Raw genomic sequence first — 10,621 nt, forward strand, 5'->3', positions numbered from 1 at the left:
CGTAGTCACTTGGCAACTCTCTTGGTTATCATATGCAGTATCACAGTGCCTGTGTTCAAGCTTCGCTTTTTACTTACTAACAGTCACAAAGTGCAAGAAGAGCTATCTGGAATTTGGCTATGCCGAAGAGAAGCCACAAAGTGCTGCTTTTAAGTCAAAAGGTGAAAGTTCTTAATAAGGAAAGAAAAAAAATCACGTGTTGAGGTTGTAAGATCTGTGGTAAGAACGAATATTCTATCCATAAAATTGTGAAAAAGGAAAAAGAAATTCACACTAGTTTTGCTGTCACACTTTAAACTACTAAAGTTATGACCACAGTACACGATATGTGCTTATGAATATGAAAACTCCATTAAATTTGTGCAAAAAGTAGGAGACTGCATTCACATAACTCATTGTAGTACATTGCTATAATCATTATATTTTATTGTTAGTCATAATTAATCTCTGACTTGCCTAATTTATAAATTAAACTATCATAGTATGTATGTTTAGGGAAAATAGTATAGGTATAGTTCAATACTATCCACAGATTCAGGCACCCACTGAGGGTCTGGGAACATATCCCCTTTGGATAAGGGGGAACTACTGTATACACACACACATATATGTATATATGTATCTTATGCGATTATGTTACTATATATAAGTATTTTAAGTATAAATTAGGCCATATTCTAATATACAATGCTATTTCATCAATAGGAAATATTCATGCTATAGCATTTTATAACTAGAAAGAAGGACCTTGGATTAATTTGTGAATGATTGAATGAATCCTCTCATCATTTATGTACCTTCCTTTAATTCCCAAAATATTTATCAAGTGGTTCCCACATGTCAGTTCTGAACTAAATGCTACTAAGGGCAAAACCATTAACATACTTGCTCTGTGACTTCCCAGAACTCATGATCTAGCAGCAAGATACATGTTACCAAGGAAAGAAGAGGCTTGAGTTCCGTGGGACAATCAGGAATGTTTTGCTGCACAAAACTCTGTGAGAGCGAGGAAGCACAAACAGGAAATGATTTATTCTGGTGGAGAGGGTGTTGGCAGAGAAATCAATGCTGAGGAAGAATGACTTTACTGACCCAGTGACATGGGAACTGGTCTTAAATGACAAGTAAGCATTCACCACGCAGAGAAGAGCGCATTCAGGATATTCCAAGCAGAAGAAACATGGCATGCAAAGGCAGGGAGCCAGGAGACACCACTGCCCACCCTGGGAATTAAAAGTATAATGGAGCCCAGACAGTGCAGACTGAAGAGGCAAGAAATGAAACTTGGAAGGTGGGCAGGACCTGAGTGTGAGGGTCCTGGCAAAGAATTCAGACTTTATCCCAAAGCCCATGAAACCAGCTACCATGTGACTGCCATTTCTATAAATGCCATTGTCTCTTAGGGGATACCTCGTGCCTCCTGGCAATCCATGGTAAGGACTATCCAGTAGAACATAGACAAAAGGTGGTAAGGATTCCAGCTCCCAGGTCTGGCACTGCCATCCCCATCTTCCTCAACCTGAGCAAAAGCACACTGGACACTAAGGAAGAAATAAATATTTCTTTACAGCAAGTTTTAGGCAATTTTCCCAAAGTCATCTTACCTGGAGAGAGGAAGGATTTATGGGGGAGGGAGATTAAATAAGATGAAGCACATAAACAACAGAACATACTGCTGGTTGTTCAGTACATGCTCTCAGAACATGTGGATGGTAATTTTATTATTATTTGACATTTGTGCTGCTTTGGAGCCATATAAATTGGGCTTTTCCACCAGTTTTATTGTAAGAAAACTGACATACAGTACTGTATACTTTTAAGGTATACAACATAATGATTTGACTTATATCATAAAATGCTTATCAGAATAGGTTTAGTGGATATTCCTCATCTCATATAAATACAACATTAAAACTGTTTTTTACTTACTATTATTTCTTCAAGTAGATTCCCAAAAGTGGAAATTATTAGGTCAAAAGTCAGAAACTCATGCCAAAAGAGCCTGCGTGTAATCATGAGGAACCAGTAGACACACTTACGTTGAAGGACATTCTACTAAACAACTGCCAATCTTTTTTCAGAAATGTCAGTGCCACAAAAGACAAAAGCGGAGGAACTGGTACAGCTTACAAGAGACTAAACAGACAGAGCAATTCAAAGCAGTGAGGGACACGGAAGTGGATCACGGATGAAGAAAAGGATACATAAAGAAAACTACTCAGCAACTGGTAAGATCTGCCAACTGACTCTGTATTTGGTAATATTGTATCAAAATTACATTTTCTAAATTTGATACTTACACCATGGTTGTATAAGAGAATAAAGAAAATATTCTTATTCTTAGGAGATATATACTGAAGTATTTATGGTAAAGGGGCAGAATGGTGTGACATCTGGAACTTATTCTTAGATGGTCATCAATAATGATAATGATAATGTTTATAATACCAAAATAAAACTGAAAATAACAAAATAAATAGTCAATCTAGATGCGGAGTAGAAGTTTCTGCTTTGTAAATCTAAAAAGTTTTCAAAATAAAAAGTTAAAAATACAAATAAAAATTACAGCCATAATTTTGGCTTTAAGTTTATGCCAAATTATCAGCAATGTATGAGACTCTTTAAATATACCTTCACTAATACTGGTATTCACTTTTAATTTTCACAAGTTTACTCAACTAAAAATAAATTTTAAAATACTTTATGTGTTTATTAAGTGAGCTGAATATTTTCCCATATTATTTCATTATATAGTTGTATTTTTCTTGTGTGTCTATTTGTATTTTGTCCCACTTGCCTATGAAAAACCCTTAGAGTTTTTCTTGCTGATTTGTATCCCCATGGAAAAGAAATGCAAAAAAGCAAAATGACTGTCTGGGGAGGCCTTACAAATAGCTGTAAAAAGAAGAGAAGCGAAAAGCAAAGGAGAAAAGAAAAGATATAAGCATCTGAATGCAGAGTTCCAAAGAGTAGCAAGAAGAGATAAGAAAACCTTCTCAGAATGGGAAAGACTAGAGATCTCTTCAAGAAAATCAGAGATACCAAAGGAACATTTCATGCAAAGATGGGCTGGATAAAGGACAGAAATGGTATGGACCTAACAGAAGCAGAAGATATTAAGAAGAGATGGCAAGAATACACAGAAGAACTGTACAAAAAAGATCTTCACGACCCAGATAATCATGATGGTGTGATCACTGACCTAGAGCCATACATCCTGGAATGTGAAGTCAAGTGGGCCTTGGAAAGCATCACTACGAACAAAGCTAGTGGAGGTGATGGAATTCCAGTTGAGCTCTTTCAAATCCTGAAAGATGATGCTGTGAAAGTGGTGCACTCAATATGCCAGCAAATTTGGAAAACTCAGCAGTGGCCACAGGACTGGAAAAGGTCAGTTTTCATCCCAATCCCAAAGAAAGGCAATGCCAAAGAATGCTCAAACTACCGCACAATTGAACTCATCTCACATGCTAGTAAAGTAATGCTTAAAATTCTCCAAGCCAGGCTTCAGCAATATGTGAACTGTGAACTTCCAGATGTTCAAGCTGGTTTTAGAAAAGGCAGAGGTACCAGAGATCAAATTGCCAACATCCACTGGATCAGGGAAAAAGCAAGAGAGTTCCAGAAAAACATCTATTTCTGCTTTATTGACTATGCCAAAGCCTTTGACTGTGTGGATCACAATAAACTGTGGAAAATTCTTCAAGAGATGGGAATACCAGACCACCTGATCTGCCTCTTGAGAAATTTGTATGCAGGTCAGGAAGCAACAGTTAGAACTGGACATGGAACAACAGACTGGTTCAAAATAGGAAAAGGAGTACGTCAAGGCTGTATATTGTCAACCTGCTTATTTAACTTATATGCAGAGTACATCATGAGAAACGCTGGACTGGAAGAAACACAAGCTGGAATCAAGATTGCCGGGAGAACTATCAATAACCTCAGATATGCAGATGACACCATCCTTATGGCAGAAAGTGAAGACGAACTAAAAAGCCTCTTGATGAAAGTGACAGAGGAGAGAGAAAAAATTGGCTTAAAGCTCCACATTCAGAAAATGAAGATCATGGCATCTGGTCCCATCACTTCATGGGAAATAGATGGGGAAATAGTGGAAACAGTGTCAGACTTTATTTTTCTGGGCCCCCAAATCACTGCAGATGGTGACTGCAGCCATGAAATTAAAAGACGCTTACTCCTTGAAAGGAAAGTTATGACCAACCTAGATAGCATATTCAAAAGCAGAGACATTACTTTGCCAACTAAGGTTCGTCTAGTCAAGGCTATGGTTTTTCCAGCGGTCATGTATGGATGTGAGAGTTGGACTGTGAAGAAGGCTGAGCACCGAAGAATTGATGCTTTTGAACTGTGGTGTTGGAGAAGACTCTTAAGAGTCCCTTGGACTGCAAGGAGATCCAACCAGTCCATTCTGAAGGAGATCAGCCCTGGGATTTCTTTGGAAGGAATGATGCTAAAGCTGAAACTCCAATACTTTGGCCATCTCATGCGAAGAGTTGACTCATTGGAAAAGACTCTGATGCTGGGAGGGATTGGGGGCAGGAGGAGAAGGAGATGACAGAGGATGAGATGGCTGGATGGCATCAGTGACTCGATGAACATAAGTCTGAGTGAACTCCGAGAGTTGGTGATAGACAGGGAGGCCTGGTGTGCTGCGATTCATGGGGTCGCAAAGAGTCGGACATGACTGAGTGACTGATCTTATCTGATCTGATCTACCCTTTTGAGTAATCTCTACCCTTTTGGAAGGTATCTCCAATAGGAGGGTATCTCTCTTTAAGTAACTGTGATCTCCCTAAACACCTTGAGTCATTTGGAGAAAAACAGAAACCACACAAGTTTATAGATTTTCAGAAAATTTGTTGCCCATTGATGCCTGTCAGCACCAGACCAAAGTTTGTATGCACTTTTGAAATACTTGTTTCCCATTTCAGTGTTTAGAATCCTGACATGGTTCTCTTTCCAGGACCAGATCATTGTTCAGCAATAAACTTTTAAAAAACTCAGTGCTTTAAAAAAAATCATGAAATCACTGTGTTGTATACTAATGCTGCTAAGTCACTTCAGTCGTGTCCGACTCTGTGTGATCCCATAGATGGCAGCCCACCAGACTCCCCCGTCCCTGGGATTCTCCGGGCAAGAACACTGGAGTGGGTTGCCATTTCCTTCTCCAATGCATGAAAGTGAAAAGTGAAAGGAAAGTCGCTCAGTTGTGTCCAACTCTTCGTGACCCCATGGACTGCAGCCCACCAGGCTCCTCCGTCCATGGGATTTTCCAGGCAAGAGTACTGGAGTGGGGTGCCATTGCCTTCTCCACTATGTTGTATACTTGACATTTATATGATAGTGTACATCAACTATACATCAATAACAAAATAAAGAAAAATAAATCCTGAGTATACAAATGTAAATGTCCTAGTAACCCATTTAGTGAATGTATGACTGGTAAATGGAATCAAAACACATCTCTATTATGGTTCCCCACTGCCTCTCAAAGTGCATTCAGTGAGGATAATTCTTGCCAATCACATATGGGAACATGGGTAGGTTCCATGACTTTTCCTCTTAGGTCAATGTTCTTAGGTGCAAACATAGTTTCAGTCTGAAGCCAAAATGTCTAGCCCAAGATTCTGATCAAAATTCCACCTTTTCTTTAATGGCAAATATTCCCCCAGCTGGGCAGGGCTTGAGCCTAGCAGCCTGCAGCAGCAAAGGTGGGGAAGGATGCATGGCTAGTTTCTTCTCTCCACTTTAATACCCTTTTTCTTTTCTTCTCCTACTCCAGCTGGCTCGCCAGTTTCTGACCTCTTGGGGTTGGAGGAATGATAAATAAGAAAATTTTTAGTATTCAAAGCTGACTCTTTTCTGGGGACTTTCTTAGGTCCTTTGGAAAATTGCTTTCCTGGAGGCCTCTCTTCTATAGGTCATGTTACCTGTTTTGCACATTTCTATGCCTGTTGTTCACTTGTGACTCCTTTGCAGCTCCCCTCCAATATCCTGCTAGGGTTCTTCACTCTCTAAGTGATCCTACTTGACAGCACCCCAAATGACTCTTGGTTGGATCTTTTCCATGTGGCCCACATCTGATCCATTGAAACTGCTTTCATCCACTGAAATGACTTACCTGGTGGTCCAATGGTTAAGAATCTGCTTTCCAGTGCAGGACGTGAGTTCCATCCCTGGTCAGGGAACTAAGGCCCTGCATGCTGCGGGGCACATAGAGAAAGCCTCTCTGCCACAGTGAAAGGCCATGTACCACAACAAAGACCCAGTGCAGCTCCCCATGCCCCGCCAACACACCAACAATGTGAAAAGATAACCCACAGAATGGGAGGAAATTAAATGTTTTTTAAAGAAATAAAAGAAGCTGCTTATAAACTCTTGGTTTGACTATCCTGGATGATCCCAACACAACCTCTATCTTTGTTCCCCAGGCCACTTTAATGTCCTTGGGCAGGAATCAGGCAGTGTTACTTGTGTCTCCCAGCCACAATAAAATTGTCATTTCAAGCTCTGAAATGTGTCTTGGAAGCCCTGGAAGGGAGTGGCAGTCCTTCATTTATGTCTCCTGTCCCCACAGGCAGAAATAGGAACTCTCTTTGGCAAAATAGTCTCAAATTTAAAAAAAAAAAAAAATCCTGTGGGATCCAAGAATTACTGAAATGGTTCTCAGAATTTCCTTGGTAAATTCTGCATGTGGTGTTCTGGCTGTGGAATATCTTATTTGTTGTATTTGTTTATCCCAGTAGAACTTGTATTTCAACATCGTGTTTTAGATATTCTGCCACATTTAGGAAGGCCATAGGTCAGGGCGCTCTCTCCCCTAGATTATAAGCTCTTGGATACTGGGGTAGGTTATTGAAAAATGCCACAGTTGATGCTTTATTTTACCGGTAATTATCTCAATGTATAATAGACCGTTTATTCTCATTATTGTGTGGCAATGCTATGAATATATCTGGGAAATTAGTATCTGGTCAATGACACTAGTCATGTCACCTGGATAAGATGACTACTGCCACTGTTCTCAGGAGCCTATAGTTTAGTGTAGTTGAGAGATAAGTAAATAAATAATTTCTAGAAAGGGTTCTCACTGGTTTAATAAGGCAAGCAGGATTCTATATATGTTACAAGAGCACACAAAAGACACCAAATTGATCCTTGGAAAGTCATGGAATCTTCTCCAAGGAAGTGATGTGTAAGGTGGATAAGAAGGGTGGAAAGGCTGAAGCAACTGGATGCCATTCACTCCCATACAGCATATAGTATGGGAATGCATCAGAAATGGAGAAGAGAACATCATTAAATGACCCAGGGACATGTAAATGAACATTCAAGAAGTCCAGAAATAAATCATCATCAAGATAGTATAGTGGGGTGAAAGGGGGTCAGGACACAGGCTGACTCAGATTTAAACCCTGGCTTTACCACTTAATAGGTATGTGAAGCTGAACAAACCCTTTAACTTTTCAGAGCCTCAATTTTCCACTGTGCAAAATGGGAACAGTAATGTGGGCATTGTAAGGTTGCAGGGAGGATTAAATGGGATAATGCATGTAAAAGTGCCTAGCTCAGGGCCTAGCACATACTGAGCACTCAAAATTCAGAGGCTGTGTTATTTTGGAAGAAAATCAGGGATTGGGGGAGGATCATTACTCCCAACCAAAGCCAGGAAGATAGAAAGTTTTTTCAGATTCCTTTGGTTAGAATTAAAGCTAGTAGAATTAGTTTCCTTTTCAGTTGACAAATGAACCAAAAATGTGAATAAACTTGTGGTTGCTCAGATAAAAGCATGAGTCAGAGCTCTAATTTCTGTTCCATGGACACGTTTGTCAACCAAGTGGATGTGGGGATGGCCAGTAGCAAAATTTAAAGCAGACCTGTTTGTCTTCAAACACTCCTGAGCCAGCTTTTAATTCCCTTGTGAAAATGTAAAACTGACTTCTAATTTGGGGTAATCAATGAAATATACACATTTACTTTGGCTTTTTCTTGAAACCCAGTAAAATGACAGCAAAGGAATTGCTTTTTAAGGCAGAAACCTACAATGATAATGAGATTAGGAGGCACAACAGGAACAATGAGATTTGGGATTTAGAAGCCATAAAAACAAGAGGTATCCAGTTTAAGAGACCTAAGAAAGATGACCCCTTAACTTGCCTCGGAAAGAGCTAGAAAGTACCTGATTACATCAAAGAGCTCCCAAAAGACTGGGAATACCTGGTACTTCCATAAATGTGGATAAAGTTGGGATTAAAAACAGGAGGATTGGTTTGTAAATGAGTTTAAGATGTGGTTAGATCCGTAGATCCTCTGTTCAGCTAGATAACTGTCCCTCTCCAGCCAGGCAGGGGCTGGATAAGATAAAATAGGATTACTTTTTAGGGAAGACGTGGCACATTTGGGGATGAGATTCAATACCATAAACAGAAACATTTATTAAACATTTATAGCCCAGTAAAGCCCCAAGTATTTTACCTCTGTTCTAATTTCAGAGCACCACGGTAATTTCTCTGGGTCATCTGACCACCTTGAGAGAAAGACATCAAGTCTTATGGCCCAGCCAGAGAACTTGAAGCTGAAGCTGACAGTCTACAAGGCTCACCCATGGGGTCAGAACTCCTAAGAAGCCTTTTTAGTACCTCACTCCTAAATGTGAATAGACCACCACCGATTGTCAGACATCCAAGGAAAACCAACTTGAAAGGTAGAGACCAAAACAAACAAACAAAAAGCAATGTGGAAGAAACCAAGCCTGTGAACAGGTCAAAAAACTTATAAATATCCATAGAGGGATAAGAGGTGATACTGACCCCATGAAACAAGAGCATTATATTATTTTTTAAAGGAACATTAAGGGAATAAAAAAGGGGACCCAAGGACTAGCAGAATAAAAAATTCAAAAAAACCTTTGAATAATTAAGTTGAGCAAATCTCAATATAGATAGTAGAGCAAAAAGACAGAATTAGAAAATGAGTGTAAAAAAATAAAAAGAAAGAAAGAAAGTTATAGGACCATAAGATCAACAGCTGTATGAGAGGAATCCCACAAAGAGAGACAGGGAAAAATATAGGGAAGGAAATCAACAATAAAATAATCCTAGAAAATTCAAGGAAAGGACATGAGTTTGCAGATTGTAGGAACCACTGAGTGCCCAGATAATAAATGGAATTAGACCCACTTGAAAGCATATTATCATGCAGTTTTAAAACACTGATGTATTCATTTGCCAGGTCTGTCATAACAAGATACCACAAACTGAGTAGCTTAGATAAAAGAATTTTATTCTCACACTTTTAGAGGTTGGAAGTCCAAGAACAAAGTGTCACAAGACCCAGAATAGTTTTTGTGAAAATATGAAGGTAAAGGAATACCTGATTCTTTTGAAGATATCAAAAGAATATTTAGACAAGTGTTTAAGAGTTGAGATAAAACAGTGATAGGTACACAATAGTAAGCAAACAAAACTATAAGAACAACAACCAAAAAAAGTATTAATTTCAGGGAAAATGAAAAGTTGAAAGAAAGAAAAGCATATTCATAGGATTCCCTGAGAGTTTTCTGTAAATATCATGTATACAGTCATAATAATATTTAAATAAATATTAATCTAGCCAATGTTGGAAAAGACCCTGATGTTGGCAAAGATTGAAGGCAAAAGAAGAGAGTGTCAGAGGATGAGATTGTTGGGTAGCATCACTGACTTAACAGACAACAAACTCCGGGAGATAGCGAAGGACAGGGAAGTCTGGTGTGCTGCAGTCCATGGAGTTGCAAGGAGTCGGACACGACTTAGCAACTGAACAACAGTCAACATAAACACATTGAAAGAGTGGGGAGATAGAAATAGTGTCTGTATAAGGTGTAGGTGAAGGAAGAAAAAAAGTTAAAATTTCCTATATAAAAATCTGTGGTTATGTGAAAAAAATCAATCTGTACACTCAAGATTAGTGAGCTTTATTCTGTTAGTTCTGGCTCAACTAAAAAAAAATCCAACAATCTTGTTCAAATTTCAATTTAGGAGAGCAAACTTAAATGCCCAATGGGGCTGGGCAAGGAGCTTAAATGAGAGAAGCAGTCTTGGTAAGTTTGAGTAAGAAATTGGTGGGATGTGCCAGACTGAAGTGCCTTGCTCTCACAGGGCTCTGTTCCTCAAGTGGACTGCCACTACTTAGCTCTAGCTATGGAAACGTGAGCCTTGTATCACAAGATTTAAGGATTTTTCAAGAAAAGCCAGATACGTAAATTTTACAAATGGAAACGTCCAGGTTTTTAAAACATTACTTAACACAGAACACATGGGCTTCTCTTGTGGCTGAGTGGTAAAGAATTCCCTGCCAAGCAGGAGAGACGGGTTTGATCCCAGGGTCGAGAAGATCCTCTGGAGAAGGAAATGGCAACTCACTCTAGTATTCTTGTCCAGGAAATCTCATGGACAGAGCCTAGCAGGCTATAGTCTATGGGGTCACAAAGAGTTAGACATGACTGAGGGATTAAACAGCAACAACACAAAAAACATAACTGTGAGCTATATCTGGTCTATATACTGCCAGCTGGCATCTCAAAACGGATGGAGCTTTTTCATACTCACTTGGAGGG

The 10,621-nt window shown here is 39.3% G+C and overlaps 1 long non-coding RNA gene across 1 annotated transcript; it reads left to right on the forward strand.

Annotated features, from left to right (window-relative positions):
• The first annotated feature begins 874 nt into the window (after positions 1-874).
• LOC112447884 (uncharacterized) lies at positions 875-9,544 on the forward strand. The gene is made up of 3 exons (XR_003036155.2): positions 875-1,124; positions 2,082-2,228; positions 8,517-9,544. It is a non-coding gene; the product is annotated as an uncharacterized lncRNA (long non-coding RNA).
• Positions 9,545-10,621: the final 1,077 nt, after the last annotated feature.

The sequence above is a fragment of the Bos taurus genome, chromosome 8 (assembly GCF_002263795.3).
Source record: "Bos taurus isolate L1 Dominette 01449 registration number 42190680 breed Hereford chromosome 8, ARS-UCD2.0, whole genome shotgun sequence".
Taxonomy (NCBI): domain Eukaryota; kingdom Metazoa; phylum Chordata; class Mammalia; order Artiodactyla; family Bovidae; genus Bos; species Bos taurus.